Here is a 24,874-nt window from a genome sequence, read left to right as displayed (position 1 = left end):
CAGCATGTCAGTGACTGAATAGCACAGCAGCCCAGAGTCATACAGAGACAGCACTGGCAACAATCCCCAACAGCAGTCTAGACAGCTGTTTTTGTTTCTTTCCTAAAATTTCTATCAAATACATATAGCAGGCAACCTGTGCATTCCCCAGAGCAGCTGTAGTTGCTATACCCTCTAACCCCAGGACAGTGGGTTCAGCAAGCAGAAAGGCACAGCCCTATGGAAACGTCTTGGGCTACCTCATGCTAAACTCATGCTGCGGCACAGAGGCAGTGCTGTGGCTGAATTATCCATTTGGATAACCTGGAGGCTGAGCTCTCTGCACAGGATCCTGCTGCTCAGGGTTTAGTGCTTTTATCGTCCTGGCCTTACAGCTTAGGCAGATAACCTACTCCTCAGACAGCCCAGCAGGAGTGTATCTGCAGCTGCAGACATCACATAATAGAATGTCTCTGCAAGGAGAACTTTTTATGCCTTCTACAGATACTCCTAGCTTGATTTTTCAAAATTCCTCTCCTTCCTAAGAGACACCTTCTGAAAGACCTTTTGGAAGACCTTTTGAAAGACCTGTTGAAAGTCCTTTTCACTCCAAAAACATCCTCTTTATTTTGGATGCTCCTAGTCTCAGCTCATGTGAGCAAAGCCAACTTTGCTCTTAACTGGTGCAGAAGTTAAGTTAGTTCTTTGAGCATTTTCCTTTATGAAATCTCAAGCTTTTGCTGGTTGCTGGTCTTCTTCTGGCCATTTGGGACTATTCCTGTTTGATTTTTCTCCATAGCCTCTTACTAGGTAAAAGAAACACTTCTAAATAATAAACACTGTAGATCAAATCACACATATCTGAACACCATTATAAAGTGGCTCCCCAGGTCTTGTAACTCAGCACTGGTTTGAGACATGAGCTCTTTACTCCAGTTTAGAGTACAGTAATTCTTTGGAGTCTGACACAGGCCTATTGTGACTCAGAATCAGCACACACTCCTTGCTTCGCATCATGCATGTGAAAATTTCCATATGTTCAGCTATCATTTTTAAAATGTGGTTTCCTGTTTGCTTTTTCAGAGAATGTTCTTTATGAAGTCTGCAATCCATAAGCACTCTGCAGCAAGTCTGGACTTAATTTGAAACACCACTTCCAGGTACCATCCTTGTATCTGCTGTAAAACACATGCTTTTCTTATTTTTAACCCAAGTGCATTTTTAGTTCTTAATGCACCAAATACTTGTTTCAACCAGTCTGTGCCTTTCTATTCTGTCAATGTATGAGGAATGTTTTAGGGAGAAATCCTCTAGAACTCATTATATCCAATTTGTTAGATTTACTTTCACCTCCTGAAGTTTTATTGAACTATTGTTGAACTTTTATTGATTCTACATTCTCCTATAAACAAAACAAGAAGAGGAAAGAAGGAAAGATAGTCTTCATTTCACAAGCCAAAATTTCCTCCAGAGAGCTAAGCTTCAGAATGGCTAAATAGTTGGTGCCATTTCCATATATACCTCTGCCTTTAACATTTTGGCAGAATTTGCAGTCTTCTAGAAAGGCAGTCAACAAAAAGACTGTTCTTCACACAGCTGTCAATTTCAGTACATCATTTGGCAAATTGCAATGCCTTTTTAATTATTTTCTGTAAGGGAATGTTGCGCTCTCTCCAGAAAGAATATTTGGCCAGCGACTCAAGTCTCCAGGTTTCCAGTAAATTAGCTGATGAGTAACAGAGGTGGTTACAGTAGCCTCTCTTTACTGCCTGTAGAAAACGTCCAACAATTTATTTGCAAGGGGCTTGGACATGTCCCAGAGCAGAGCTCTGAAAGCAAGGAGGCAGCTGCATACCTAACTTGGACTAATACCTGGGCTTTGTGGAAGTGGTTTGAGAACAATGTGTACAGTCATGTGGTATTTTAAAAGACTGTGAGCAATTTCTGAAATAGAAACCCTGAAAACAATTTTTTCTAGAAAAATATGGCAGGCAGAAGCTGAGACTTTTGTTCAGGATTATTAATGTTGCTGTTTTTCAGTGACAGTCCAATGTATGGTATAATGCAGAGTGTTGTGTGATTGCCCCTCATTCTGTGGCATCATGAGGGGAAAATCCATTAGTTAAGGCTCCCCACGACAAGGCTGTGGTTGGCTAATGTGGCTACAGGGGGAACCTGAAGGGGGTATGTTTTCCTTGTTCCTCCTTGCTATGGCTAGAAGAAATAAGAGCTTCAGTGTGGAAGAAATTGGAGTCTGCTCCTCGGGTGCCTTCTGTTTTGGAAATGGGTGAGTTGGGAAAGGGTGTGAATTTTCCCTGAGGTCCCTTTCCTACTCTGTGGTTTCAGAACAGGCAGGCAGAGCCTGGGGGTACTTCACATCTCCTGGCAAAACCTGCAAGTCACCCCATTATGACAGTCCACCAGAAGCTTCCTCCAGAAGCAACCTGTCCTCACACCACGTCATGGCTAAGGAGAAGTCTTGCCAGCTCCAGCAGAGGCTGTGTACATCTATTACCAGACAGAAGGCACAAACATACTACAGCTGTAGCTGAGGAAGGAGCAATGCCTGGGCCTTATTTGAGTTTTTAATATCAGCTTGATCTAAGACATCTCTTCCTCTACCAGACTAAAATTACAAACCATGCAGAAACCTAAAGATGACATAATTTTACAATTTTTCAGTAAACCAGTTTCCTTCTTTTATTTGCCAGTGAGGGTATGTGAGCAGTTAAGAGTAGGGTCCAGACTGCAGAGGCAATGGCAGATGCCTAAACAGAAGTTCTTTGGCAACAAGAGATGAAACTCTGATGTCCCCCCCAATCACCCCTCTAGTCCTCCCTCTCCTGAGACTGACAATTAATGCAACAATTAACAGAGACTCAGACTGCAATAGCTCAGTATAAGATTTTGTACTGATTACCTTTTTTCCTTTGTGAAATACACTAATATAGCAAACTCTATCAGTTCATTAATAGATCGCCTATAAGCAGAAGAATCTATGCAGGCAAAGCACCATTTCCTTCATCATCTTGAAGATCAGAACACCAGACAAAGAGTTTGATAGTTGTTTGCTTGAGTGCTTTACCTCAGAAGGGTTTGTTTTACAAATTTAAAAGCTAAGTACAAACAATAAATGACAAACTTGAAGGCTGATCAGCTTGCTGGCCAGGTACTTTGTTCCCTTTGTCTCTTGTCTCTCCAGGATCCCTTTAGAAGAGAAAATCATTAGAAAATAACATTTGAAATTACTCTCAATGTCCTTAATGTGATGAATTCTATTTTTCTCCTCACCATATTTCAACCACATGTCTCAAGTTTCTGTTTCCCAAACGACTCTGTCGAGCTCCCCCCAAGCATGTTTATAGGCCACGTTTTAAAAAGAAACACATTTTAAATTAAGGGTCATATGACTAGAACTTGAGGAAGCATCTGCAGCTTGCTTTTGCAAATGTTCTGTGGTGAGGTAAAGAATTATTTTTTTCAAGCTTTACAGAAAAAACATTTCTTTTTGAAAATGTTTTCTGGGAAGAGTTTCTTTCATTTGATAATGCTTTTGATTAGAGAATGAATATCCAAAATATTTGTGTGGGAGAGGCAGGAAAACATCAGTTTTTAGCATAATTTTATGCATCAGTAGAATTAGGAAAAACACAGCCATTCTCCCTAGTCTTATGGCTCCTTATCACTCACATATTCCTCATTTCAGGGGACATCATTTGGTTTAATATCAAGGTATCTTTCAAAACCAAGAAATTGATGTCCTCTCCTAATGTTCCAGATGTAATTAATTTCAACTCTAAAGATTGGGAAAGTGTAATCTTGAATTAAATTAACAGACTTATTTCCATGGGACTTTGAGATTCCTGGATGGTTCTTTGTGGGTTCTTTTCCTTTCTTTTGGATTTTTATCATATATTATATCATTTATTTGGGTCTTAGAAGATTAAGAAGTATGTCTAGGCCTCAACACCATGGTGCCTGAGTGTCTCCTAAATTATTAAAAACAGATATAACAACAAGATGAACATCTATTTTTATGTATAGTGCAGTCATTAATGCTCTGACCCTAATTCAGAAAAGGATGTATAGTCTGGAAAAACCCCATACAACATATGTCTAACTAAATATTTGTATGAAGCACACCGAAGTGGCAAGTTTAAGAGCACAACTGGAGCTAAACATTGTGTTTCTGAGAACCATGTATTTCACCATATATTCAGCTACTGGTGCCACATGAAAATAGAACTGCAGGAAGACACTATTGGTATTGAATGAAATATAATTTGGGACCAGTTTTAAGACAGTTACACTTTGCCTTTAAATTATACAGGAATATAAATTTTCTCAGCTTTTTGAAGAGCTTTTATCTTTCTTTAGTGTCACTCATTCTCATAGATGTGTGCAAATGGAACTAGGAATAAATAGTCCATTTATTCCAGCCACAGGAGCAGAAATCCCAGAAGAAGATTTGAAGTTTAAATTAGTGGCAAGTGAATTAAAATTATAATCTCCAAGAATGATTTCTGGTCTTCTGGAACTGTTAAAGATAAAATCATACATTGATTTATATTGGCTTACAGCACCTTTGTCAGTTGCAGAGAAGGATCAGTAATCAAAAGAGATGATTTCTACACTAATACCAAACTAAGATATTGAACCTATACAGTAATAAAGTTACCAAGAGCCCATATAAAATTCAGTGGCTCTTGGGAACCAATTAATTCAGTTTGAGGTTGCTACACACAGCTACGAAGCTTTTGGCTTTGCAGTAGCAAAATCTGGTTGAAAACAAAGATTGGTTTCCTTTCTGCAGTTTTCTAGTTACAAAGCCATGTACTCCATCCAAACAAAACTGCCACTGGTTTGCTGAAAATCTGTTCCATCCAGTTTGACTCAGTTATTTTGTCCCTATGTTTCTGAGGAAATAATACGCATCTGTGATTTTCACTCTGTCTCTGGAGACCCTTTTAGGTCTGCAGTCAAATTTTAAGATATTCAAGAGCAGCAATTCAGAAAAGCATTTCTATGACTAATCACCTTAATTTGGGGATTTAGGGGCTGTTGTCTTGCTGGAAAAAAACTGGTGGCCTGCCAACAGTAAAATAAACCTCAGCTTTTCCTATGTGCCTTTTATTTGTGTATCTCCACACCCACACTTCCATTTTCCCATCCAGATGCAGCAGTGCGATTCACATCCCCATTCCTGCCACAATTGCATATTTCCCTGTCACACTCTCTAGCTGAGCCAAGTTACAGCATTTTCACTTCTCACTGAGGCTGCAAATAGCTACCAAGGTCCCACCACTCTCTGCCCTGACTCTGAAGCCAGCATTGCTCTGATCCCAAATTTTGGGCAGATGAACTTCACTTTCTGACGGAAAAAACACCCTCGTATGGAGCCACTAGATGGCACTTTCAAAACATGGTTTTGCACATTCTGTCCAGCTAGTTACCCAACTGAGTCCAAATCCCAAGGTGCACTGTAAACCCTCGGATTTATTTTATCTATTTGCTAAACAATAAATGCTCTCTGAAACTTACAGTGATTGCCCTTAGCAAAAAGACATCTTCAAAAGGTTGAAACAGCAGAACTACTTTTTTCACAAAGGATGGAATTTCTCCTCCTTTTCCCCATGTCATCATCCTCTCTGGAACACAAGGCCATATAAAATTGCATATAATTGTGGGCATGCTTCTTATATAGCTCTTATGTGTAGGGAGAGAAACAACACAACTTCACAACAGATGAGATATATGGCATAGTGAAAGCAGCAGTGTCCTTCCTTGTTTAGAAACTATACAAGAGCTCAGGTTTTCCAGTCATGAGACTAGAAAATCCATTGTATTTTGAGTATATTTTGTATGCCTTCTTTCCTCTTTTATCCCTTCTCAGGCGTCCATTCCAGAGGCAACATTGATGAAGAAACTCAGTTTTTAAAAATAGAAAATGAAAAAAACCTGTTATAGGCAATAAGCTCTTCAGGGCAGGGCTGTCTGACTCTTTATGTTTCTCTAGCACTCAGCACCATGACAGTGCACATTCAATGAGGTCTCAAAACTTTCCTGGAGATTATTATATAAAAAATAATTCCATCATAGTACATCACAAGATGTTGCTAATTGCTGTTAGAAATTTAATGACTAACTCTTTTACCCCAGTGCAGAAAAGATGGAAACCTGTTATCATTGCAGCGGAGGGTCACCACCTGTTTGGCTTCTTTATAAGAGAATTTAAAACTAAGATAACCTTGCAATACCTGACAAAAATAAACTTTTAGGTTGTGTGCTGCTATTCAGAATTCAATTCCATAGACTGAAATTTTCTAGTTTTACTTTCATCACTCATTGCCTACTCCTGTTTACCAACAATCTGTCAGCAGACACTTTCAGTTCTTGAATCCTGTTAATTTTTAGAACTCTGGACACAAAATACATGGAATTGGCTGGGGCTTTATGGTTCTGGGTGGTTTTCTTTTCATGTCACTAGAAAGGCTGCTGTTATAAAAGCTGTGTGACTTCAACTCTTGAAGCATTTTCTGCAGATGGAGTAAAATGGACAATCCATGGCAGTATCTGTAGTACAATATGCATTTGGTTGTTTGAGATACTGGAAATGTAAAGCTCTGAGGCAAAAGTTCCCATAGTTCAGACTTCATGCCCAAGAAAAAGGAAAGAGGACAGCTGTGTTTGTGAACCAGACAAAGCTTTGTTCCACTGATCTAGCTTTGTTGGATGACATATAGAAATCTTGTTAACCGTGCCAGTCTACTTAATCTGCAAGGATTGGAAATTTTTGTTAGCAAGGAAGCATTTTAAGTGTCTTCCAGAATATTTGCATTGTGCAAACATGAGAAAAGACAGGTTTTATGAAAATATATATGTCACACACACAAACAAAAAAAAAAACAACATAGAGAACCTCTTCAAGTGCAAAGTTGAGCAAGTCAGCATCAAGAAATACCAGAATTAAGGCTACTTATAAACCATTAATTTAGTTCCTTAATTGCTGTTAGTCTTTAATTTCATTATAATAGGCTGGTGGTATTTCTTTCCATAACAACACTGTTTTATTGAGAATATGTAAAAGATTATCATGTTACTTTGTTATCAATATGTATTTTGTCTGCTGCCATTTGATGTATGATCCTTACTTGCTACACATTGTTTTAATCCTTCTAAGAACTGGCCCACCAACCTTTCTAAAGTATTCGTGTTTTAAATATATAAGGGTTTCATAAATAATTTTTTTTCCTAAGATCTGTGTAAATAGAGGATTAATGAGACAAGAGACTGTTTATGAAGAAGAGGTTTTTAACCTTTTTGGTTAAAGCATTCCTTTTTGGCTCCTAAGCCTGAAATCCTACAACATGATTTTTGCATATTTACCATTCTATGTTAGTTATCATGATCAGGCAGAACTCTCCAGGTGTTTGTGTAGTAAATGGAATAGAAATCCTTTTTTTTTTTTCTTTTTTTTTTTTTATGAATTCTGAGTGACTCATTAACATCAAGACTAGAAGAAGCAAAAAATTTCAATGGAGAATCATATACATCATAATCTAATACCTTTTCTCCTTTTCCAACCTTTTTCTTGATTTCTTAACATTCGTACACATGACAAAAGAGAGAAATGCAGACACAAAATCACATCTTCATTATATGGCCTGAACACTAAAAAATGTTACAGTAGGAAAGCTGGCATTTTCTTTGTGAATCAGTCCTAAAGGGGACTGCAACATGATACTTTGCCTGTAAAATAGCAATCCTCTGAAACGACCTTTAGGTGAAGATATTGATTCCTTTACCCATTCAAAAAGAACCAGTTTTGTTCACCAGTCTGTATCATACCCTTGTCCTTATCTCTCTTTGCCGTATTTTCTGTAGTTCTAGATTCCTCAGCTGCTAAGACTGCTTTTGAGTTTTCATATTGGTTGCTTGTTTCTTTGCCTCAAATTTATTTGCCCAAACTTTGCCTGATTTTCCTGTTCCCACTAAATTCTCTATTCAAGCTGCCTCCTACAATCCTACCGATGGCTCCCCGTCTAAGTCTCCAACATCAGGCCTCTTCCACCTCAATGGCTCTGGCTTTGTAATGCATTTATTTGTATCCTTCCCTGGATTTCTCAGGGAAAATATTTCTCTAATGTATACATAAAAGAGAAACATTGTTTCAGGATTTGCCAGGTATATCCTGCAACTTGACACAGCTGGTCTATTGTGGCTTCTAAAGTCTTACTTTTTAGTTTCACTATGTTCTACATGTGTGAATTATTTTTATCAGAATAAGGGTTCTTTAATTTAGTGTTCTGTACTTACTTCTAATTCACATTTGTCATTAATTTATATCAGCTGTCCTGACTGTCCCTATGTGTAAAGGAAACTTGAGGAGAGGAATCTTTGAACACAGAATGAGCTGTTGCCCTTGAGTCATCTCACCACTTTGCATTGCTCCCTAGCTTAACCCTTGACTTTTTTACACCTGGAAGAGGATATGATACCAATCAAGCCACAATGCCTAACTGCAGAGAGAAAGTACAAAGGGGTTGGGGTGTCATTAATATGGAGGGGAGAGGAATCTCTATCAATATATATTTTACTTCTGCAGCATTTTCATGCAAAGCTAATAATAATACTGTATGTCCTTTCTATTTTGGAATTGTCTCTGTGGAAGTCACCAGACTCAGAGCAATGTCTTAAAATTACATCATCTACTCATATTCTCCATTATTATCTTCTCACCATTGTTTTTGCCGTCAAAACAGTTATTGTGCAATTTGATAATGAGTAAGACCTATGATAATTAACAGGAATGGAAGATGACACAGGATAATGCAGGAAAGACGAAAGTCTAAGGAGCAAGGAGTCATTCTATACAAGGCACAAATTATAATATCCAATATAATTTTTTTTTATCCTGTCATATGATAGGATTCCTGTAGGTAGAATTGAAGGATAAAATAAAATGACACAAAAAATCAAGTTTTAGGGGTCTTTTCCTCTGGAAGAATGTAAATATGTTAGTTTGCTTGTGGTTTTGTTGTTTGGGTTTGTTTGTTTGTTTGTTTTTAAAGAAATAACTCACATATCAGCTAGATACTAGTATAAGGGGCCAAATTAAAAAAATCTTTCCAGACTGGATGGCTGGAAATAGCTGAATGGCTCTGAAATTCTGTTCTCTCCAAATCAGTAAGGGTACTGAAATGTTCTGGTTATTCAAGCATAGAATTTGAACAAACTACTATTAAGAAATACTACTACATAAGGGGTATGACTAGCATGTCTCACAGAAAATGCTTTGACGTGCAAAATTGCTTAATTGTAGATGAAGGGTTATTATCTTAGTATGAATAGTGACTCACAGTCTGACTAATCAGAGTCAGAGTGAAAAACAAAAAGCAAATTCAGGGAAACTAGGTTTTATCTGTTAAGGAACAGGCTGTTTTGGTTCAAGTTTTGCTTGTATCATCAGGTTATCCGAGAGCACAAAGCTCTAAAGACCTGGTTTGCGTGTTCCAGCATATCTCCTGTTTCTTCTCTGGATACCCCTATTTATTTATTTCATAAGTTACAAAGGGAATTGCCAAATCCATTCCAAGACACAAATTGTCCAGTAAAAAACACAGAAGGGCAAGGATCTCTTACAGCAACCCTGGCATGTGCAGCACGTCAGACTGCTAGCAGCCATGAGAACACCAGCGTCACATCCCATGAAGGAAAGACTGCAGGAATTGCGTGTACCCTCGCACCCTTTTGGGGGGTCCGCAGCTCCTCGGCCGGCTCCCAGGATCAGCACCAGGGACAGCGACAGCGACAGCCCCGCCGCCCCCCTGGGAACGGAGAAACTCTGTCTACTTATGTGTGGGTATATATACGCATATATTAGCAAAACGTGTCAGAAAAGTAAACAAAATATTTTCTATTTGAAATAAGGCTGGATTAAAAGCATTCCAGGACTCTTAAAAGTCCTTTGTCACTTCAGCTGTTCAGTGGGATACAGGCAATATTCTTCTGATAGGGGTTTTTGTGTGTTTTTTTCTTACAAGAAACAGTAACGAGAAACCACAGAAATTATATATACCATTAAATCCCCGACCACGCTGAGGTGAAGTATGGCTGAAGGGTCAAGGTCTGAGCAGAAGAGCTAAGAGGGTCAGATACATTTGAATGTTGGAAGCAGGTATTTCTCACCATTTTGAGACCTGCCATAGGCTTGGCTGGACCACAAAGATCAAGAAGCAACAGTTGCCAGAACTCCCGTGAAAAAACATTTTACCTGGGAAGAGACAACCAAGGAAAACAGAAAATATACACAGAAGTGCAGCTATGAATGGCAAGTGTTAAAAGAAGAATCATTACCATGTGTGGAATTACTGATTCTGACCAGATCTGAATTACTGATCTGACCAGTCCCTTTAGGGACCAGTGACTGCAAAATTACTTCTGACTTGGGTACGAAAGAACAAAAACTTCTGTTTTCCCCTTTTAATATAATTTACTAGTTATAAGCCTGTTTACATCTCCATTCTGGATATTGTCCCCAAAATTCAATATAGAAGACAGTGTGGCTTTTACATAATTTGTCCTAGTGACAAAATCTTACAAAAAAGACTTCCTGAACTTTATTTAGGCTATATAATTTTCAACTGATCTTTCATTTTTATGGGCATCTATTTCCATGTCATATGGCAAGCTGGTCATGTTCATTTATTAAGCTAATGTTTATGGTGTGACAGTAAATTAGACACCTTATGTGACTGAAAAGAACAAAAGTATCACATATTTTGCATGTGAAGAGATGGGTAAATGTGTTTATTCTTCTAACTTCCAGCTAGAAGAAGAAAACTAGAGGAGGGAAAAAAGATGCATCCTGCTGTTCTGTAATCACCTCTAATTAAGGGTGGACCTGCCTGCACTGTGACCTATGTGAACAGACTCTTCCCTGCAGTGGAAGCTAGATACAGTGATAAGTCTTGGTTTTCTAGACACTGGCAAAGGTATGATATAGGATAGCTGATGAACAATCAGCATGTGAGCAGACTCACTGAGATTTGCACCTGGGAATATTCAGGTCAGTTTTGATCTGAATCCAGTCAGTGGAAGACAGTGGGACTATTCAAGAACTGCTTTCACTTGGAACCATGGTCAGGGATTGCAAATGATCCGTGAAACAAAACTGCTGCAACAAAGCTTGCTTGCTTGCTTACTCTAAGAAATTATTCCAGTACTGCTACCTCAGTATGGATATTCTTTAACTGCCTGATTTTTTTTAAAAAAAACCTGATTTTTTTAACTCTCCACTCTCTAGGCAAGTAAGAAATAAACTAAAATTTAATTCACACACTTTTCACCGGAGCCACTGCACTGGACCCCCTTCTGCTCACCTGTGATTGGCTCCTTCTACTTTCATTTCAGCAGTTCCCACATCAATGCAAAGTGCTGAGTTTAACAGCCTGATTTAAATAACCTTCCACCAAACACCTCATTTTAAATTAATGGAAATGAAATGGAAATATTTTCATGTCCCAAGGGAGAGTACCCAGACAGATTGATAATCTGCAAGGCAAAACTGTACCTCAAAAATTATTTCTGTGACACACACACCTGTGACACAGCACAGATTTCTATGCACTGCTAACTTTGGTGGCCTACTTGGGTAAGCATATGCTACTCATGTATTACAAAAATGCATATATATATATATATATATATATATATATATACATACAAAAAATGTAGATATACACATATATATCTCTTGTTAGGAGAGGCAAAAGCAAAAAAATAAAATCTCTTAAGAGATTGTACAAATCAAGTAACTGCTAAAGACAGCTGTAAACTGTCAGTTTTTTGGACTTGTAGCCCAAAAGAGTAACCTGTTACCAAATAGTTACAGGGTCAAAAATGTTACCAGCCTGGAACAAAAACTAGGAGACAGAAAATCACTGCTTAAAGTTGTAACAAACCCTGTGATTTTCCAACATATGAAGGTAACGGGGAAGTTGATGAAGTTGCTGACATTTCAGAATTTTAAGCAACTGTGCCTGAAATAATTTGTTACACTATGTTTTGTTCCACTTATAAAGAAAGTTATTTCAGAGAATCACTGTATCATTAAAGTTGCCTGTTTTCATCGCTGTGTTGTTCTGTATTAATTCATGCTCAAAGGCAACAAAGCATTTAAACATGTACATAATTTTAAACATGTCTCCAAGATCCCTAGTATCTTAATTCAAAATTAAAACTGGAAGTGGTTCAATGATTCAGCGCTTCCAACAAGAAACAACTCCTTTCTTCCTCCCAACCTTTTAAGAAGAAAACAAGGCCACCCCTCTTACACTTCAGAAGGGCATTAAAGAAAGTGACAATCAAATAAGAGGGAAAATAGAGCTTCAGTTAAGAAATCTGCCGAGCAAAGAGAAAGTCACTTGCAACTTAATGAAACAGCAGAAAGGGATCCCAAAGTCCATAAAGGAAGACTGAATTTGCAGAAGCCAGGGATTAACAGTGATGAGGCAAATTGTGTCCATGACACAGAATTATTTAGAGCAATAAGAATTAGAGATATTTTTTGAAATTTCAGCTGTTATTTTAAGAGATCAGGAAACACCAGAGGTGTTATAAATCAGTGTTGCTAAAGTGTAAGATAAGGCACATCAGGAGAAATAACATGCAGGAGTTGCTGGGTTCCTATAGCCATCTAGAGAAAGACCTAGTCATTCACTTAAGTCTAGTTTCCACTGAAACCGTATTAAAAATTATTTTAAAAAATGTATTATAAAATATTTTCACATTTTATCTCTTAAGTCATTGAAAGTTATCATATCTAGTGCCTCCAGTGTCCAGTCCTGTGCTCCTCAATGCAGGAGAGATGAGGAGGTATTAGAAAGAGTTCCACAAAATGCCAAGATGATGGAGAGTGTGAATCATCTCACATATGGGAGAGTTGGGGCCACTCAAAGAGAAGAGAACACTCAAGGTGGGATCTCACTGATGTATTTAAATACCTGAAGGGAGGGTGCAAAGAAGAGAGAACCAGGTCCTTGCCAGTGGTATCCAATGGCAGAATCAAGGCCAATGGGCACAAAGTGAAGCTCGGCAGGCTCCCTCTGAACAGCAGAAAACAGTTTTCACTATAAGGGTGACTAAGTCCTGTCACAGGCTGCCCAGAGATGTTATGGAGCCTCCACCCTTGAAGATATTCAAAAACCTGATCATGGTCCTGAGCAGCCTTCTGTAGACAAATCTGATTGCTTTGAACCAAATGATGTCCAGAGATCTCTTCCAACCTCAATTATTCTGTTATTTATGTCATTAAATGAATGCTAGTGACTGAGTTTAACCTGAACTTGTCTGTATATACTGTAACCAAAGAGATTTTCTTCTGGATGCATTTGACAAGTGACAAACCACTAGACAGAAAAAGCGGGCATTGAAAATTACCAAGTCACAGACCAAGAAGCCTGAAATCACATTTTATCTGAAACCATTTTCTATTATGCTTTGCATTTTCTAGATGTTGGAATTTTGTCAAATTCAATCTTCATGTGTATCTCTGTATATAGATAAAAACACTGTTCAGTAAAGGTATTGGATCAAAAGCAAAACTAAGATTCTGAACTTGCCTGCTCCTTTTCACAAACTCAAACAAGAAATCTTATATCTCAGCAATTTTCAAAATCTGACACTCTTCCTCTGTGTTCATAAAAGGTCCTGTGTAACTTTCTCCTGTGGACAGGAATGTCTCGTCTTGCTGCCAGTTGAACTTGGTTACCCAGATTCCTAACCAGATTTACAGTTCCTAAACACTGGGGAAAATTGTAACTCAATTCCTTCTTTCAACTTACAATTTAAGAAGTGTCTTCAACAATGTTATTTTTTAGTAAATGATCAAAAAAGTAGATAGTCAAGCACAAAAAAAATCATGAAAAAAATATGCTAACATGTTTTTACATAATATATTTTCAAGCTTATTAAATTTTAAAAAAAAAAGGAAAATAAAATAAAACAAAACCCCCAAAACCTTATTATTAGGCACATTGTTAAAACACTAAAGGAATGTATGAGGAGTAATTTTTTTTCCTAAGTACTTTTTTGCCCCAGAGATGGGGCAGTGCTCCTCTGAGACAAATTGTCACTCTGCCTTAAGGCTAATGCTCAGTACACCCCCAACTCACCTCCTGGAGATGGGCTGTGCAAAAAAACACACAAAAATTCTTGTTTATATTAGAGGTGGGCACCAAATTAAGTGTAAAAGGGAGTGGATTGGGCCCCCTCACTCTCCTCGATTTCTCATTGTCTTGCAACCCCAGCTCCTGACCATCCATGTAACAAGATCAGCCACTGGGATCTAAGGATTGGTGATATTTGTTTTCTTCCCTTGTTTTGCCCAGGCAAAGCACAGCTATCACATTCTGCTCTGTGACCAGCAAATATTTGTTGTGCTGTGGTGGCAGTGACAGACTCTCTGTCATCCACTCCCTCTAGGATCCCTGAGGTTGCTCTCTGATACCCTTAATACCATGGCACTCTGCTTGGAAACCCTTGCAAATTCATCATAGTGAAGGAAGGCGACAATGCAGCAGCAGCAGACACCTCGGTGAAAGCCTGGAGACCCATGGGGACCCTGGAGCTGGGGCCATCATTTCTTTGTCCTATCTTCATTGTGTGGTGAGGGCGAGCTTTTCCAGGTGGGAACAAATTCACCTTCTCTTGGGGGAAGCCTCAGTGAGGGGTCAGTTTCTCAAATAAGCCTGGGGCCAACATGTGCTGAAGGGAAAATCATCCCACAGGCAGCGGGACAGGCCAAAGGCAGTCTGCTCAGGATGCTGCACATCTGAAGGACACCATTGGTTTGGGGCCAATTGTTCCAACTTTATGAAATCACAGCTACCTTCCTTCTGGTTCTGGCCACCAGCTGCACAATGCTCACAGGATGAATCCTTTTTTTTGCTGAACCCTTGGACTCCTCAGGATGCAGGTCATCTGAACTGCCAGGCTGGAGACAGAGGGATCGCTGAGATAGAGACATAGGATTGCTGTCTGTCTGCAAGGGTTGAAGGACAGTGACCAAAAGAAACGGAACCGAGAAAATTCCTGTGTTTGAAGAGATTCACAGATATCACCCTCACATCCACTCTCCCCACTCACCACTGCAGATCTTATCCAGCTTCTCTGTGCCTTGGAGGTGTTGTGCAGCCAGCCAGAGGCACAAAGCTCCATCAGCTCCTGTTCCCTAGCATGCTTCCAGCAGCCTGGCTCCTGGCCCTGCCTTCTCCCTTTAACAGGGGTGACCCCAGGAACCACCAGTAGTCCAAGGAGTGGAACTGAACCAAGTGGCCACCAAGCCCACCCTACATGGACCTACAGTGGTGACACAGGGAGGGCAGAGACCCTGCACACAGGAGGGACAGGGCAGTGCAGCAGCAGGAGCAGGGGCCAGGCTGCCCAAAGGGGGTCTCCAGGGGCTCGGGCTCACCAATGAACCTGACAGCCACCTGTCTCACAGTGGCCTGAGGGTCCTTGAGGTGCAGAAGGCTCTGATGCAGGTACTCTTCAGCCCTTCTCTTGTCCTTCACCAGCTGGAGAGAGGACAAGGGGATGGGCATGCCACTGGCTGTGGTAGTCCTTCCTGCCAGCACTCATCATTGCCAAGAGCCCTCCCACTTACTGGATGCAGGGAAGGGAAAGACCCCTCGGGGCACTGTTCTGGAGGATAGGAAAAAGGGAGCAGCTCCAGGCTGTGGGCTTGGGGCTGCAGCAGGGCTGGTGGGGGCTTTGGGTGCAGGGCAGCTCTCACTCAACCTGCACCCTGGGGCTTGTCCTTACCAAGCAGCTGCTGATCCCACACGTCTGTTGTGTCTCCAACAGGTGCTTGAGCTCCTTCCACTTGAGGAGCTTGGCAGCAGCAAGGAGGGCTTCCCCAGAGGCCTGCACAACAGTAGAAGCTGTGAGATAGCACCATGGCTGGCAAAGAAGACCTCTTGGCTTTGTTCCTGGGGTAATCCTGCCTTTAGGAAGCAGGGATATGCCCTCACCAAGGAATCTAAGAGGACAGCCCTGGGGTACAGGGATTGAGGCTCAAAGTCCTGGCCTCCAACCTGTGCCAGGGACAGCAAAGAAACGTGTGGGGGCACACCTGTTCAGGCTTTGATAGCCATGGGTTGCTGCCAAGCCCTGCTGAAGCGGGTAGGGAAGGTGCTGGAAATGGCCATGCCAGCTTCTCCTTCCCTGCTCACATTTGTTCTGCAGGGATCCTTCCCACAGGCTCACTGCCAGCGGCCCACCCTTGTCTGTGTCACTGCTCAGCTTTGAAACCTGTACCTTGGCCACACCGGGGCTCTGGTCACTCATGCGAAAGAGGAGTGGGACTCAAGAAGAGTGTTCCTCTTCTTGTTGCTCCCCACCACTGGCTCCAGCTGGTCTCTGAAGAGGCAGATGGAGAGCTCGCACAGCTGGCTGCATTCCTGGAAGGAGGAAAGATAAGCTTTGGAAACAGCAGCTTACTGCCCACTGTGATAGAGGGTGATCATGGCTGAGGTGAGAGGGTATGCTCTAGGGTAAGATTCCAGAGTGGGGAGAAGTAGTGCTGAGCTGCAAGGCCCAGAAGCCACAAGAGCCCAGAGGAGCAGAGCCTGCTCCAAGTACTGCTCACACAGCTGGGCTGCAGGGCAGCTCCCACTGCCCAGTGCCAGTCCCAGGGCTCAGGGTCCCTCAGCCTTACCGAGTCAAAGAGGAGCAGGAGATTTTCTACCAGCTGCCCAGTGATGGGGCTGCCCACAGTCTCCTCCAGGTTTTGAAATGTGGTGGGTTTGCCCATCATATTTTTAAAAAACATTAGGACCTTTATCTTGAGGTCTGCACCGCCAGCCTGCAGGACCCCCATCATATCTGGCAGGAGAACCTGCTTTTCTCTTGCCTGTATGAAAGACAGTTTCATTTTAGTGAGCTGATTCACACCTGCAAAACTCCTCAGGAGGCCATCAAGCCCCACCATGGCAGGGAGGGTATTTGGAGCAGTCACCTCCCTGCCTGACTCCCAGACCAGGCCAAGCCAAGCCAAGCCACCACCTTATCCACAGCCCCAGACTCCAGCTGCCAACGTGGCTCTCTCCAACACCACCCTGCTCACCATGTCATGCGTTTCTGACAGCATGTGGAGGCTTCCAACCAGAAGGGAGGCTGTCACCAGTCTTGGCTGCCTCTGATTGCTCCCAGTGTCAGGCTCGTCACTCAGATCCTCGGATGGCAACTGGAGTTGATGGAGGATGGCTGCAGGAGTAAGCACAGCAGTGAGGTATACTGGCAGAGCCTGCAGGCTCATGTCAGGAAACCAAGGCCCTTTCTAGGAACTCACAGCCAACTCATCAGGGATGCAAGTGCCTTCTGCAGAAGAGCTGGGAATACTGGTCATCCAGAAGAACTGAAGCAAGCTAACAAATATCATTAGTATCTTCTCCCGAATCTGGGGCTGGATGGAGATCTGAGCCCAAAGCTGCAGGGCTGTGCTGCAAGGCAGAGCCCTCTGTCAGCAGGGCCTTGGCCGCAGCAAGGCCTGGGCCAGCCCCACGGGGCTTGGCCTGCCCAGGGGCCCTGCCCAGGCTGGCAGAGGGGACTGAGGTGGTGTTCCCACCAGAAGCAGCATGTTGGCTCTGGGCTGGCTCAGACAATGTATCAGGGCTGGAAACCTAGGTGGGATGGAGAACCCCATTCCTTTGAGGTGTCCTGTAGCATTCCTTAGGTCTGGAAGCCAGAGAATCTCAAGCTTTCTCTCCCCATAGCAAACAAGCCCTCGGGATTATCATGGCCAGTACCTATCTCCTTGTGAAGCGATGTTAACAGTGTTGTGACTATCTCCTCAAGGTACTTATCAGCCATCTTCATAAGCAGGGAGTCGAAGCAGTGCTGAATTGCTAGTTTCTGGATGTCTTGCAGGCTGTAATAAGATGCAGCTCACAATCTTTTGCACCTGGAGGGGACACAGGTGAGAGTGGTACTGCCACTGGAGTGCAGCTATGTCCTCAGCTGCCCTTTCCATCCCTTTCTGGTGCCTTAAGGTGACTTCAGGTGCCAGAGACACCTGGGTTTGGGAGCGAGGGATGGACAGAGGAACAAGGCCTGACAGGGCTGAAAGGCAAGGCAGTCCAGCCACAGACCACTTACATCCCTCGGCCAGAAATCTGGGTCTCCTATGGCTACTTCCAGATTGTGTTCTGCCACCTTCTTGTCAAACACCGTGGTTTCTGTCATCACCTCCATGGCCACAAGGGCCCCCCTGTGATCCACCACCTGCCCCTAGCACTGTTGCAGTGTTTGTAGACATGGAACCAGCCTCTAGCTGTGGGTGCTGGCAATGAAGAAAACCATGCTATGGGTTTTTACATAATATATTTTCAAGCTCACCTTATTTTAAAAAACACAAAATAATAAAATGAACAAAAAACCCCACCAAATGAAAACTCACAAAGCTTTATTATTATATTGTTAAAAAAAAAAAAAAAAAGAATGTATAGGGGTAACATTGGGAGTTTCTTCCTAATCTTATTCAGCCACAAAAATCTTTGAGTCTCTGAGATTTACTTTTTTTAATCTCACAGTAGTTTACTGAACTGTTATATTTTTCTAAACAATACTCGTGTCTTACTACTAATTTTAAAAATAATTGCAATTTAAGTGAGTGCCTAAGCCTAGTACTTCCCATTGGCACACACTCAATCCTTGTATATTCCAGATACTATAACTAAGATGGTAAAAAGATTTCCCTCTCTGAGATGAATGTACTCTTGTACTATGGGTGACCATTTTAAACTCCTCCTGAGGGCTGCAACTCCTGGTGATAGAGGCATTTTTGTAAAAGAGCAAAAGACTAATTCCTCCCTAGGAAAAAAGGCTTTCTGCAAACGCTGTGCAATGCAGCATTTTATTGCATCTGTATACCAAAAATAGTGCACTATTTTACCTACCAGAAAATGACAAACAATATCCATTAATGAAGGTGCTAAGTCTCCTGAAGGGTAACTTCTTCTCTGCAGATTATTATGTTGGCTTAATGCATCATCACAGGATCATTGAATCATTCCTGTGGGAGAGGTCACCTAGTCCAACTCACTCACCAAATGCAAGGCAACAATATGAACTCAGAACTTTAAAAATCCTGAAGAGTCCACAAAGACACTGTAGATCTGCCATGAGCTGAAAAAGTTTGTCTTTCTGTGATTATACAGGTCCTGATGGTCTCCAGCTGTACCAGCAGGTTGTCACTGTGATCTGGATAACAGTGGGGGCCCGGACTCTAGTCTGCCTTGCTGTGAAGCCATTCCACAGCAGAGGAGAAGAGCTGTCTGGACACAGTTCAGTTACATGATGTTAAATCAATTAACTTAGTTTGACAAAAGGCAAAACAGAGAGTAACCTATTTTTATTCTTTCCAGTTAGCTTATTGATATTTTCAGTAGGCTTCCCAGATCTAAAATATTGTATGAGAATTACTTTATTTTATTTTACTCATTTACCTAGATATTTCTTCTTCCTTCAAAATGTTACAATATATTTACAGCCCTCTTTGGTACATTTATTGCCTCTCTACTTATAGCCATATTTCCCCTATACAGCTATCATTAATGGAAAAAATAAATTTCAAGAGGACTTCACAATGTTGCAGTGATGACAAAGAAGAAATACTTTTAAAATTGCCCTGTACTTTGTTTCTAGATTTTTTCTTTTTGAGGAATACTCTCTTGTCTTTGCCTTCAAGAAGGAAAGGGAGCCATTCTAAGATGACATGGGAGATAAAGGACAAAGATGAGGCTGACCAGTTCAAGCTACTTCTTCATGGGGAGAGCAAGGCAATTAGTACCTACAACGCAACTGAAGAAGGGTCTGGTAATGAGGGACCCATCTTTGAGAACATGGGAATGGTTTTGGATGGAGCCTGGCACGAACTTGAAGGGGAGGCCTGCTCACAATGTGTGTGTGTAGCCCTTGTCAGTCCCTACAGAGCAAGGAGGGCAGATGGAGGCGGTGCACTGGCAAGGTAAGCCCAGGACAGTGTTACTCCCTGGGTGATCATTGGGAACTCATTGTGTATGTAGATCTCCACTGGATCTTGGCTGCCAAGAGTTAGCCTATGCATGACTTTGGCTGTATGCTGTAATAGCAGGAATTTATTACTTCATCACCCTTGGGATTACTGTGATAGAGGTGTAGTTAGTGGTCTGAAAACAGTGTTTGGTTTACTTCAGGTGCAAAGGGTGTGCTCACAGTAACTGGAAGTGACTGACTCAAAAGTTTTTAAACCTCTTGCTTAACAAGAGACTGACGAGTGTGTTCTGCCTTTTGCTTTGGTTCCTCCAAAATACAGAACAAGTCTCTGTTCCATAGTCAAAATAACTCTGGAGACTGAAACTGACAGTCATAGAATTTGTCTTCCCTATGTGGCCCTGACTTGCTACAAAAGGCCACCAGTGGCACAACACAGGGCTACCCAACCTGGGAAAAGCAACATACAACTTCACATACAAAAAAATTCTGGAAACTCACTTCCAGCTGAGATTACTTCAGACCATACCACACTCCAAACTAAATGCACAAGATATTTCCTTGATGTTTAGTTTTTCCACAGTTAGTTCTTACGATGAAAGCACCACCACACCAGAAATCTTCTCTATCCCATTCAGACAAATTCACAAACCTACTGAAGTCCTTCTCCCACAAACTGAGAATTAGTTTAGTCCTATATTTGGAAAATGCTTGCTATGCTACTGAAGGTGTCTATGTGTATAAGCAGTCAGATTGGACAGAGAGAAGGTGTCTGTATGGATAAGGAGACAGACTGGACCTAGATTGTTGTAACTGTTCAGAAAGTTTAACACCCATCTTCCTGTTCACTTATCCTGTAGATTAATGTGCCACTGCTTGAACTTCTTGAAGATCACAACATGGCAGCAGAGAAAACCTGCTGTGAAGTTCCTGGAGTGGTAAGCTGACTAACAGCAAAGAAGACATCTTTGTGGTTGATTTTCCCTGAGGTTTTAAACAAATTAATTTGCCTAGTTTTCACTGTTGTTTTTCCCTTCACGTCTTCCTTACAGGAAGAAGAGCAGGCAACTTTCTTACTTTATCAATTTGTAAATATGGAAATTAGACAATTATATATATTTTACAACTTGGTACACTCAAGGGAAGTGTATATTAAGTAATGCTTAAATTAACCAAGTTTAGCCTATCTATTCCTTAATTATTTTTTTTCCTTGTTACATGTTTCTTCCCTTTACCACTAGAAGAAAATGGGAGAGAGTGCTAGTTTGGGATATATGGAAATTCCCTGAAGATTGGAGCAGTGCTTTTCAGAGAGCCAGGTCATGCCAGTTTGCCTGGTAAGGGCAGATTTTTACATTATAAAGCAGAGCAAGCATCTAACAATACATGAAACATTAGGGGGTTGCAAGACTGTATTACTCATTTGTTTAAAAAATTGAGTTTGCTTGAAAACATTAAAGGGCTAAGGTGGAAAACTGGTCCCACTGGAATCAGTAGTCTGTTCCCTGTTCTTTCTGTAGAGCCAGAACTTCATCCTAGATCTCCAGGAGGCAAAGCCTCTCTCTTTATAGCTGCAAATCAAAGTACTTCTAATTCCTCTTAATTTACCTAATATTACAAAGAGATGTGGCTACCCTGATTTGGATGTGTATTTGAACCTAAGCGTAAATTTCAGCTCTAGAGCCACTGCAAATTTAAATTTTCAGAAGATATGCTTTTCCTAGACTCTGAATATTTTTCTTAAGTCTTCATGGGCACATTAGTTTTTATCAAGAGTGATATACATGGGGTTGAGAGAAGAAGTCATAAATATCAAAGACAACAAGTTGTTAGTACATTATATATTATTCCGTAATTCTACAATTGTCGGGACGACAACTGTGGCGACGTGCCTCAGGGAAGACAAAGAGTTACATTGTCCCACCCCAAACCCCTTGTGAAGGACGGCCCAGGTGTTCTGATTGGGTTTGAGTCCCTGGGGGTTTCTCCCTTGCTGTGTTTCTAGTGGTCCCTGACCCTGAACTCCACCCTCAAGGGTGGAGACCCTCAAAAGTTCTGTCCCTCAAAAACCCCGGCTCTGCCTCTGTTCAGAGCTGTCTGTTCTGGATCTGAGTTTGTTTCCATGCTGAATAAATGGTTTCGTGAACAAAGGCCCATCTTGTTGGTGCTCCATGCTGGTCCCCAGAATCCTGCAGCATCCCTGGACAAGATCCTGAGGTTGCTGACTGCAACAGACAACCATGTAGTCACACCTAGGAACAGCAAATAATACTTATTTGTCAAATGTTCAGAAATTCTTTTTCATGCTCTAAATGTATTCCAGATATGAGACAGTATCTTGTATTTGAACTGCGTCTGACTGAAAGTGATAGGGCCCATTAATAATGTGAAATGTATGAAATGCTAAAAATGGCTATTAAAAAAACAGATACTACAAGAAATCAGTGATAGCAGTCAGAATGACATTTTTGACACAGCTGCCCACTTCTCCACCCCATGACCCGCACATCCCTTCAATACATTCATTGACTTTTCCTGGACAGTTTTTAATCCAAAATTCCCTCTGTGTTTAGGTAGTGAGTGCTTTCTTAATCAGACAGTAATCCTTATCTTCTGACTGCTAGTACTAAAAAGCAAAGTCTGGTGGCTTGGCTCAGCACCAAGAACATCCACAACCGACATGTCAGGTATGTTTCTTACACAGCCTCTCCTTGAAACATTAGAAGACTATTATGGTTTAAAGATAGGTGCTTTCTTTTTCTATTTATTTCCCTCCCCATCAACCTGCTTTTAGACCAGCCTAGTACTTGCACATACAGAAAATCATAAGGCATGTGATGTGTATGAGTTACTGCAAAGCGTACTACCACTGGACAACAACTGCTGTAGAACTACCTTTCACAGAAGCACTTTTTATCTTTTTCTCATCTTTCAGGTACCAGAATATCATCTTGAAAGTTATTTCATCTCATCAGTGATGTCCTTACTCCAGAGTTACCAATCAGTACTTGCTTTCTGGTTCACTGGTTGTCTCAGACCCAGCAGACTCTGAAAGGTCCTCTGGCTAGTCAGACATGGGGCAAATGATCAGAATCCTTGAACAACACACATAATTACAAAGAATATACCAGTTGCCGTGTTCTTTTGTTCCCTTCATTAAATAGTACCCTTTTTCTTTGTCAGATACCAGGTACCAGGAAGACCAGTTAGTTGGACTTCAACAGTTTTGGGTTTGCATGGCTCCAAAAGAGAGAAAGACATTTTAACACACTTTACACAGGTTTGAAAGTTCTTACTCATATTTAAAAAGTCCACATGAATAACTGTTTACCTGAAGAAAAAGGTAAAGTTGATCCTCAAGGTGGGAAAGCCAATATTTTGCATTGCCTCATATCTCAACTTTAATACTAAGTATCAGTTGTTAGTACATAACCATCCCACCCTTGTTCAAGTGCCTTGTTCACTTGCAAATGGGTATTCTCAATAGTAACATTTCAATATAAGTAGACATTTAATTATTATACCTTTTGAAAATGTTATCTTTAGGATAAATTTTAGTCCAAACACCAGTGTGTCTTCAACCCTATGCAACTGACAATTTATTTTACCACCTTCCACTGATTTAGTGCATTGAGACACATCACTGCTCATTAAGTACCTGTAACAGCCACTGGGACCCACTACAGCTCTGACATATTCCACCCAGGTGTGGCTTACAGTCAGCAGCAGCCAGTCCTGAATCCACACCATTCCTGAGCAGATACACCTTTACTTTTTGTGTGTGTGTGTTTTTGTTGCAGTTGTTTGGGTTGTTTGGGTGGATTTTTTTGGGGGGCAGGGGGTAATGGGTTTTAATGCATTGGTTTCCAGCTGTGTCTCTCTGTTCAGGCTGTATAAGGAAAGTCAGCAAAAGTGGGATGAATGTAGGATTTATCCCAGTGCTGGTGCTCCCAAGAGGTGTCAATAAGCCAAACACATTCTAGACCCCAGCACTGTAACAAAAATGCCTTTAAAAATTCCTATTCCTGCTCACTCATGGAAATGCCTTTCCCAAAAATGAGTCTTCCTGGTTCCAGGAGGATTAAGGAATGCTCAGTGGTTTTCAGCAGGCTTACCTGAATGACTAGGACTACCAAAAGCTGCTTACTCCTAAGGCTGCTGTTTCTACACAGATTACTTAGGAAGGACACAGTGCACTTGGGCAATCTCATTTCATCAGCCAAAGGGCAGGATTCAAATATACATGATACATGCAGCCTTGAGATTATTTTACTCATTACTCTAAAAATTAAGGAAATTATTACTATACAGGGTGATCAGTCCTTACTGTGGTCTTTGAATAACATATTCTAATGTTTGTTATTCAGAGGATATCTTATTCAGATGTCGTGTACTCTTTACCACACAAAGTTTCAGGCAACTCATTTACAGCACCAATCCTTTAATTTTGCTTTAGTCAAGATTATATAGGAGGTATGGGAGAGATTGAGAAGGTGAACATATGATATTAAACAAGATTATTTTGAGTTTGATACATCATAGATATCAATGGTGCCAGAAATTTCTGAAGAGCAAGCATATTTTTTTTATTTAAGTGATTTTTAGGGATCCACAATGCAAACATTTTACCCTATTTTTCCCCTTTTTGGAAGTAGCCAACATCCTTGCAGTGAAAGAGAACCTTATTCTTACTCCTGGAACTGCAATACTTGAAGTCCATGGCATGATGGCATGCAGAAAATACTTTTCCCTGAAAGGCTATCACCTTGTCTTGGGCGACCATGAACTGGAGAAGCAAAAAAACTGTTTGATACATTGTTCAGGTAGCCTGAAATCGAAGTTATACTCTTGTTCCTGATGA

This window comes from Pseudopodoces humilis, chromosome 1, assembly GCF_049639895.1.
Source record: "Pseudopodoces humilis isolate 2021_Gansu_Grassland_sample_001 chromosome 1, ASM4963989v1, whole genome shotgun sequence".
NCBI classification, from domain to species: Eukaryota; Metazoa; Chordata; class Aves; order Passeriformes; family Paridae; genus Pseudopodoces; species Pseudopodoces humilis.
This window is presented reverse-complemented; position numbering follows the sequence as displayed.